The following is a 10,593-nucleotide window of genomic DNA, read 5'->3' on the forward strand; positions in this document are numbered from 1 at the left end:
AGATAAAGTTATTTATATTTTTTACTCGAATTCAAATTAAGGAAGCATTCATTGTCTTAGATTCAGCCTGGCCCATATCTAGATACCGGTAACTAAATAAAGGCAACAGTAGTAAAAAGGAAAATCACAAAAATACTGAAATCCGAGGAAAATTCAAAACGGAAAATTCGAAAATCAAATTTCAAAATCAAGGAAAAAAAAGCATCAATCGAAGGACAACAACTGTCATATTCCTGATTTGATACAAGCATTTCTTCAACTGCTTACTTTATTTGGCCTTTTGAACTTTTTTGGATTCGAGCGTCACTGATGAGTATTTTGTAGACGAAACACGCGTCTGGCGTATCTACAAAATTTAGTCCTGGTATCTATGGTGAGTTTATTTCATACATAAAACATAAAGAATACTTGCTTTCGCCAGTAGAAACATGAATTGTGCAGAGGATGATTACAATCAAGCAACAAAATTTCATCATGATACTGTAATACTGAAACGGCAATTTGTAAACATTGATTATATTTTCAAGGTTATTTAGAGGGGAATTGGCACTCGGTAACATGTGCTTTTTTATTTGAATGCATTAAAAGATAAATTTTGACTGTTAGGTTCAGGCTCCTAAAATATGCTAAAACGTAAGTTCGAAGTAACCATAAACAGCCAAACAGACAGGTTTAGTATTTCAAAAAGACAGCTCGTGCTTGAAGATGGAGTTGATTCAGAATTTGCATTGTTTTCAGGGATACCAAGAGCAGTGCTATATGTTGTTGCTTAAATTTGAATTTGACTTTTTGTTAAATTTGAATTTGACTTTTTGTTCAACTTCATATTACTCAATGCTTAAAACAAATGCATTGAATGTTTTTTTGCTGTCCGCTTTATTAGAAAAAAAATCATTGTCATGTAATTTTGTAGGATTATTTCAAAATCACTTTTTCCTGAGTTCTCTTCAATGTACCTACTTTTGTTCATGTATATCAGTCTTAGAGTTTTTTATTCTTATTTATATGTTTGTTATAAGTGAAAGAATTCTAATGTAAAAAGTAAAATCATAAAAATACTCAACTCAGAGGAAAATCTAATCAAAAAGTACATAACCACATGGAAAAATCAAATCACGAAACACGTCAAATTTGACTTATGTTCATTTCGAATTCTTCAATAGCTGACTATACGGTATGGATTTTTTTTGTGGTGGATAATGTTGGTGGATGGAATCATTGGCAATCATACCACATCTTCTTATTTCTGTATTAACACTTGTAAACAAACAAATAAATCATGGAACGTTTAGAAAATAATGCATCGTCTACCAAGGTGTAAAAAGGAAAGAGTCAAAATACCAAATCAACTTTCTATACAAACCAATGAAATCAGATTACATCAGTACAAATATTAAAATACATTGAAATCAAACAAACAGAAATTGTTAACAAAATATAGAAACTTTAGATTTGTCAACAGTGAATAATACTGGAAGACAAGAGAAGCGAAAGATACAAGAGGGACGGTCAACCTCATAGATCGAAAATTTCCATTGCCAAACATGAAACAGACAAACACAAATAATAGCACACATGAAAAAAACAAAGAAAACGATAGACTAAGCAACATAAACTCCACCAAAAACTCAGGGTGTTTTCAGGTGCTCGGAAGGGTAAGCAGATCCTGCATTTCATGTGGCACACGTCGTGTTGCTTATGTTATTACAATACCAGTAAATAGTCTACTTCTTCCTATGTAGATTAGTAAAGAAACAAGTTGGCAAGAAGAGGAGCACAGTTTGTTACCATTGGAATGTCGACAGTCTGATCAAAAACATGTCCTCCAAACGTAACAAATATGTCGTCTACCAAGAAATCAAGCATCTTGATAACTTAAGTTTCAGAAAATATTTTGTTGAATCAGAGTGATCATGTACAAAGAAGAATGCATCCCTCCTTAAGAATAGATACTTGTATCTACATTGGTCTTTCCTTTTTATGAAAAACAGCAAAACCAACTCTTTTAATTTGTCCGTTAGTTCGGAATCGATAAGAAAAGTCAAAAGTTTTATTACTACTGCAAGATGAAACAGTCTTAGATTGTATGTACAAGATCTTTAAGTATCTGATTAACGCCACCACTGGAATAGGCAGTTTCACAATAACTTTGAAGTCAAGTTTTGATTACTGATAAAACAGATGTTATCAATTTAGATAAACATGTTTCGTGGAGCACTTGGAAGACCAGAAATATACCGTTGTTTGTAAGGACATTTAAGTTGTTTAGGTTTCAATACAGTGATGGAAGATCCAGTTCTTTGTCTTTGGTTGCAATTCCAAAAGAACATATAACAAACCTATGATTATCCAGGATTTCCACTTTGGTAAATGTCGAGAGGGTATAAATAAAGGCAACAGTAGTATACCGCTTTTCGAAATGCATAAATCGATTGAGATAAAAACAAATCCGTGTTACAAACTAAAACTGAGGGAAACACATCAAATATAAGAGGAGAACAACGACACAACAGAAACACATGTTTTGAAAGGGGTAATAATTAAGGTATCTAATCGCTTGTATTCATATGGCAGCAAATCATTAATAGATACATCATGCAGAGCAAGTGATGTATAATGACGATGACCATGACTGCGTCTACGTCGAGGAGTAGAGTTGGGAATATTCATCATATTCCACGAGCTACACAATGGACTATATATAATACATATACCATCAATTTAAATAAAGTATCAATTGTGTCAAACAACTTAATTTCATTGACAAACAACAAAAGCTGACATTTTCAGATCAGACGTATTTTCATTTCTATGAAAATAAATGAACACTTACCACACTCTGTAATAGCAGACCTAATGATAATAAGATAACTTTTTAAAGGAAGTGGCTACTTAAATAACACAGGCAATTAAAGTATTCAACCGAGGAATGCTGTAGGTGTAAACAAATCATTAGCAACATATGTTGTTTTGCTTTGTTCAATGTTACTAATGATGCAAATATTGTTTAGGCGTGTTACATCTTTCATGTTAAGTTAAATATTTTCACTTTTAAAAAATATATTTCACATTCAGCTAATTATTTTCTTTACGTGTAGTCTTTCAAACCAAAAAAAAAAAGCAATTATAAATTATATATTCAATATCTATAAAATGTGGACACAATTGTAACCGATTTTACGTTTTAAGGGTCGTTGTTTAAAAAACGTTAACCTCTCTACATAATACGATTGTCTGATTGGTATTCAGATTCACTTTCAGCATTATTTTGTTTAATCGTGGCTTTCGACTATCGACATGCGGTATGTAAAACTGACAGCCCTAATAAAAAAATTGAAGTCAACCGTAGCTGGCACATGAGGGATTGAACTCAAAACGTTTAATTTAATGTTGAAAGGCTATTGATGTAGTAGTTGATCTACATCTTCTACATTGTTAGATAAGATTAAACAAGGATAATCTTAAACTGTTATGATTTTCGATATATCAATGCAATAGTTTATTTTTTTCTGTGTTTGGTCCATTGTGCAGTCTTACATGTGTATTACACTGGTATGTATGTAAAATTTACTTTATACATGTTCAGGAATCGACGGGAGTACTTTCGTCCTTGACCTTTGTTGTGAGTGAGTTGTTTTAATTCATTTTATTTGTACAGTGTCTGCATGAATTTTGATTCATTGGTATTTTACTGGAATTGATCTATATTTAACATACCATGTATTTCAAAAGCTGAAATAAGCGACAACGAAATAAATACTACTACTTTATCTGATTATCTGGTTATTCGCCATTCTGTAATTGTTTATGCTTGATAGTGTGTCTCAAATATAAAAAAAGTAAACGTAGCATACAACTCAATTTCTTATACTCCTTAAGATCTGCTTAAAATAAATAGTGTTAGTCCTCTCGAAGATATACATAGATATACATAGCGTTTAGACCAATTAATTCTGAAACAGAGGTTTCCTTTATTCATTGATATTATACGTTGACCTTACATTTAGCGAGATATGATTTATAGAAATTGTGTAATGCTGTTCCCATGTTTAGCCATCTATTCAAATATGTTTATAGATATGAAAATAGTTTCAAGAAACTTTGATCCTTCTATGATTTCATTAATATATAAATGTGTCCTGAAATGTTTGTATATTTGTTGGTTTATTCGTAAATTAAAGCTCAGTAAAGTACTTCAATGATACTGACATATTATGCAAATATGATTTGTAGCAGAATTTGGTTTTCTTCGATTATCAAGTTAATTACGCAAATTATGTACTTTTTGATGTTGTACATGTAAAATCTTGAATAATCATTATAATATACAATAGCAAGCCTTCAAATAAGTAAACGAAGTGGTTCAAAAATTAATTTTTAGTACTCCTATTTAACAAAAAATGTGTTTGTCGATGATACAAGGTATAGACCACAGATTTCTGAACCATACTTTATTCGGTAATATATTATGTTGAGCTTGCATTCAAAGAATAGTTATCAAAGGTACCAGGATTTTAATTTAATACGCCAGACGCGCGTTTCGTCTACATAAGACTCATCAGTGACGCTCAGATCAAAACAGTTAAAAAGCCAAACAAATATAAAGTTAAAGAGCATTGAGGACCCATAATTCCAAAAAAGTTGTGCCAAATACGGCTAAGGTAATCTTCTCCTGGGGGTAAGAAAATCCTTCGTTTTTCGAAAAATTCAAAGTTTTGTAAACAGAAAATTTATAAAAATGACCATATAATTGATATTCATGTCAACACCGAAGTGCTGACTACTGGGCTGGTGATACCCTCGGGGAAGAAACGTCCACCAGCAGTGGCATTGACCCAGTGGTGTAAAAGAACATAGAATTAATGGAAGATCATTCTTTTAAATAAAGGCAACAGTAGTATACCGATGTTAAAAACTCATAAATCGATAGAAAAAAAGCAAATCCGGGTCACAAACAAAAACCGAGAGAAACGCACTAAATATAAGAGAATGACGACACAACATTAAAATGTAACACACACAGAAACGAACTAAGCATTAGACAAAATCCAATGAGAATAACAAATATAACATTAAAACTTAATAAATGAATTTAAGATAGAAAAGTACCGTTACACGTCTTATAACAATGTAAATTCACACTCAAATATAAGAGGAAACAAACGGCACAAAAGAAACACAACGTTAAAATGTAACACATACATAAACGAACTATAATATAAAAATGACCATATTTCTAACTTGGTACAGGACAGATTTTAAAGAAAAAAATGGTGGGTTGAACCTGGTTTTGTGGCATCTTTTAAACAAAAATATTTGCCAGATATTGATATAGAATATGGATTACAGAAACTGATATTTCTTTTATCCTTCAATACAATATTTGTTTTCTATATTGCAGATAATGATGCTATATGCAGAATTTATAATCATTATGTGTTGAGCCATTATGTACCAAGTCAGGAATATGGTAAACGTTATATCATAGATCGTTTCTCTGTGTGTTACATTTTAATGTTGTGTTTCTGTTGTGTCGTTGTTCTCCTCTTATAGTTGATACGTTTCCTTTTTTCCTGAAACATTTTTTTTCCTTAATTTTTTTTTCCTTAAAATTTTTATTTCCCCAAATAATTTTTTTTTCATCAAAATTTTTCTTGTCGAATTTGTTTTCCCGTTTTTTTTTCTATTTTCATTTCCTTATTTAGTTTCTTTTTCCTTATGCGACTTTCGTTTCCTTATTCGGTTTCTGTTTCCTTATTCGATTTTCATTTCCTTATTCGGTTTCTATTTCTTTATTCGATTTTCATTTCCTTATTCGGTTTCTATTTCCTTATTCGGGTTCTATTTCCTTATTCGATGTTCAGTTCCTTATTCGGTTTCTATTTCCTTTTTTGATTTTCATTCCTTGTTCGGTTTCCATTTCCTTAAAAATATTATAAGTCTAAATTGAAACACAAAAAACTTAAAAAAAGAAGATGTGGTATGATTGCCAATGAGGCAACTGTCCACAAGAGACAAAAATGACACAGATATTAACAACTATAGTTCATCGTACGTCCTTCAACAATGAACAAAGGCCATACCGCATAGTCAGCTATAAAAGGCCCCTAGCTATAAACTTTGTTTATCCAAAAAAAAAAATTTCTCCTGAAAAAAAAATTTTGCTCCAAAAAAAATTTCCTCAAATTTCTTTTCTCAAATCTGTTTTCACCCGAATTTTTCCCGTTTTGCCTGACATATGGTGTTTTGTTTTGTTAAATTTTACTGAATATGCAAACATTGTTAAGGCGTGCAAATCTTTCATCTTAAGCACATGAGGGATTGAGCTCAAAACATTTCAATCAATGTGGAAAGGCTATTGATGCAGTAGTTGTCTACATCTTCTACATTGTTAGATAAGATTAAACAAGGATAATCTTAAACTGTCATGGTTTTCGATATATCAATGCAATAGTTTATTTGTTTCTGTGTTTGGTCCATTGTGCAATCTTACATGTGTATTACACTGGTATGTATGTAAAATTTACTTTATACATGTTCAGGAATCGACGGGAGTACTGTCGTCCTTGACCTTTGTTGTGAGTGAGTTGTTTTAATTCATATTATTGGTACAGTGTCTGCATGAAATTTGATTCATTGGTATATTACTGGAATTGATCTATATCTAACATACCATGTATTTCAAAAGCTGAAATAAGCGAGAACGAAATAAATACTACTACTTTATCTGATTATCTGGTTATTCGCCATTCTGTTATTGTTTATGCTTGATAGTGTGTCTCAAATATAAAAAAGTAAACGTAGCATATAACTCAATTTCTTATACTCCTTAAGATCTGCTTAAAATAAATAGTGTTAGTCCTTTCGAAGATATAGATAGACATACGTAGCGTTTAGACCAAGGAATTCTGAAGCAGAAGTATTTCCTTTATTCATTGATATTATACGTTGACCTTACATTTAGCGAGATATCATTTATAGAAGTTGTGTAATGCTGTTCCCATGTTTAGCCATCTATTCAAATATGTTTATAGATATGAAAATAGTTTCAAGAAACTTTGATCCTTCTATGATTTCATTAATATATAAATGTGTTCTGAAATGTTTGTATATTTGTTGGTTTATTCGTAAATTAAAAGCTCAGTAAAGTACTTCAATGATACTGACATATTATGCAAATATGATTTGTAACAGAATTTGGTTTTCTTCGATTATCAAGTTTATTACGCAAATTATGTAATTTTTGATGTTGTACATGTAAAATCTTGAATAATCATTATAATATACAATAGCAAGCCTTCAAATTAGTAAACGTAGTGGTTCAAAAATTTATTTTTAGTACTCCTATTTAACAAAAAATGTGTTTGTCGATGATACAAGGTATAGACCAGAGATTTCTGAACCATACTTTATGCGGTAATATATTATATTGAGCTTGCATTCAAAGAATAGTTATCAAAGGTACCAGGATTTTAATTTAATACGCCAGACGCGCGTTTCGTCTACATAAGACTCATCAGTGACGCTCAGATCAAAACAGTTAAAAAGCCAAACAAATATAAAGTTAAAGAGCATTGAGGACCCAAAATTCCAAAAAAGTTGTGCCAAATACGGCTAAGGTAATCTACTCCTGGGGGTATGAAAATCCTTCGTTTTTCGAAAAATTCAAAGTTTTGTAAACAGAAAATTTATAAAAATGACCATATAATTGATATTCATGTCAACACCGAAGTGCTGACTACTGGACTGGTGATACCCTCGGGGACGAAACGTCCACCAGCAGTGGCATCGACCCAGTGGTGTTAAAGAACATAGGATTAATGGAGGATCATTCTTTTAAATAAAGGCAACAGTAGTATACCGATGTTAAAAACTCATAAATCGATAGAAAAAAAGCAAATCCGGGTCACAAACAAAAACCGAGGTAAACGCACTAAATATAAGAGAATGACGACACAACATTAAAATGTAACACACACAGAAACGAACTAAGCATTAGACAAAATCCAATGAGAATAACAAATATAACATAAAAACTTAATAAATGAATTTAAGATAGAAAAGTACCGTTACACGTCTTATAACAATGTGAATTCACACTCAAATATAAGAGGAAACAAACGGCACAAAAGAAACACAACGTTAAAATGTAACACATACATAACCGAACTATAATATAAAAATGACCATATTTCTGACTTGGTACAGGACAGATTTTAAAGAAAAAAATGGTGGGTTGAACCTGGTTTTGTGGCATCTTTTAAACAAAAATATTTGCCAGATATTGATATAGAATATGGATTACAGAAACTGATATTTCTTTTATCCTTCAATACAATATTTGTTTTCTATATTGCAGATAATGATGCTATATGCAGAATTTATAATCATTATTTGTTGAGTCATTATGTACCAAGTCAGGAATATGGTAAACGTTATATCATAGATCGTTTCTCTGTGTGTTACATTTTAATGTTGTGTTTCTGTTGTGTCGTTGTTCTCCTCTTATAGTTGATACGTTTCCTTTTTTCCTCAAACATTTTTTTTCCTTAATTTTTTTTTCCTTAAAATTTTTATTTCCCCAAATAATTATTTTTTTCATCCAAATTTTTCTTGTCGAATTTGTTTTCCCGTTCTTTTTATTCTATTTTCATTTCCTTATTTAGTTTCTTTTTCCTTATTCGACTTTCGTTTCCTAATTCGGTTTCTGTTTCCTTATTCGATTTTCATTTCCTTATTCGGTTTCTATTTCTTTATTCGATTTCATTTCCTTATTCGGTTTCTATTTCCTTATTCGACTTTCGTTTCCTAATTCGGTTTCTATTTCCTTATTCGATGTTCAGTTCCTTATTCGGTTTCTATTTCCTTTTTTGATTTTCATTCCTTGTTCGGTTTCCATTTCCTTAAAAATATTATAAGTCTAAATTGAAACACAAAAAACTTTTAAAAAAGAATATGTGGTATGATTGCCAATGAGACAACTGTCCACAATAGACAAAAATGACACAGATATTAACAACTATAGGTCATCGTACGTCCTTCAACAATGAACAAACGCCATAACGCATAGTCAGCTATAAAAGGCCCCTAGCTATAAACTTTGTTTATCCAAAAAAAAAAATTTCTCCTGAAAAAAACATTTTGCTCCAAAAAAAATTTCCTCAAATTTCTTTTCTCAAATCTGTTTTCACCCGAATTTTTCCCGTTTTGCCTGACATATGGTGTTTTGTTTTGTTAAATTGTACTGAATATGCAAACATTGTTAAGGCGTGCAAATCTTTCATCTTAAGCACATGAGGGATTGAGCTCAAAACATTTCAATCAATGTTGAAAGGCTATTGATGCAGTAGTTGTCTACATCTTCTACATTGTAAGATAAGATTAAACAAGGATAATCTTAAACTGTCATGGTTTTCGATATATCAATGCAATAGTTTATTTTTTTCTGTGTTTGGTCCATTGTGCAATCTTACATGTGTATTACACTGGTATGTATGTAAAATTTACTTTATACATGTTCAGGAATCGACGGGACTACTGTCGTCCTTGACCTTTGTTGTGAGTGAGTTGTTTTAATTCATATTATTTGTACATTGTCTGCATGAAATTTGATTCATTGGTATATTACTGGAATTGATCTATATCTAACATACCATGTATTTCAAAAGCTGAAATAAGCGACAACGAAATAAATACTACTACTTTATCTGATTGTCTGGTTATTCGCCATTCTGTAATTGTTTATGCTTGATAGTGTGTCTCAAATAAAAAAAAGTAAACGTAGCATATAACTCAATTTCTTATACTCCTTAAGATCTGCTTAAAATAAATAGTGTTAGTCCTCTCGAAGATATACATAGATATACATAGCGTTTAGACCAATGAATTCTGAAGCAGATGTATTTCCTTTATTCATTGATATTATACGTTGACCTTACATTTAGCGAGATATGATTTATAGAAGTTGTGTAATGTTGTTCCCATGTTTAGCCATCTATTCAAATATGTTTATAGATATGAAAATAGTTTCAAGAAACTTTGACCCTTCTATGATTTCATTAATATATAAATGTGTTCTGAAATGTTTGTATATTTGTTGGTTTATTCGTAAATTAAAGCTCAGTAAAGTACTTTAATGATACTGACATATTATGCAAATATGATTTGTAACAGAATTTGGTTTTCTTCGATTATCAAGTTAATTACGCAAATTATGTACTTTTTGATGTTGTACATGTAAAATCTTGAATAATCATTATGATATACAATAGCAAGCCTTCAAATTAGTAAACGTAGTGGTTCAAAAATTAATTTTTAGTACTCCTATTTAACCAAAAATGTGTTTGTCGATGATACAAGGTATAGACCACAGATTTCTAAACCATACTTTATTCGGTAATATATTCTGTTGAGCTTGCATTCAAAGAATAGTTATCAAAGGTACCAGGATTTTAATTTAATACGTCAGACGCGCGTTGCGTCTACATAAGACTCATCAGTGACGCTCAGATCTAAACAGTTAAAAAGCCAAACAAGTCATTAAAGATTGCATATTTTGGCGTTAATATTGAGTCACTGATAAGGTCTTTGCGT

This window comes from Mytilus trossulus, chromosome 9, assembly GCF_036588685.1.
Source record: "Mytilus trossulus isolate FHL-02 chromosome 9, PNRI_Mtr1.1.1.hap1, whole genome shotgun sequence".
NCBI lineage: Eukaryota > Metazoa > Mollusca > Bivalvia > Mytilida > Mytilidae > Mytilus > Mytilus trossulus.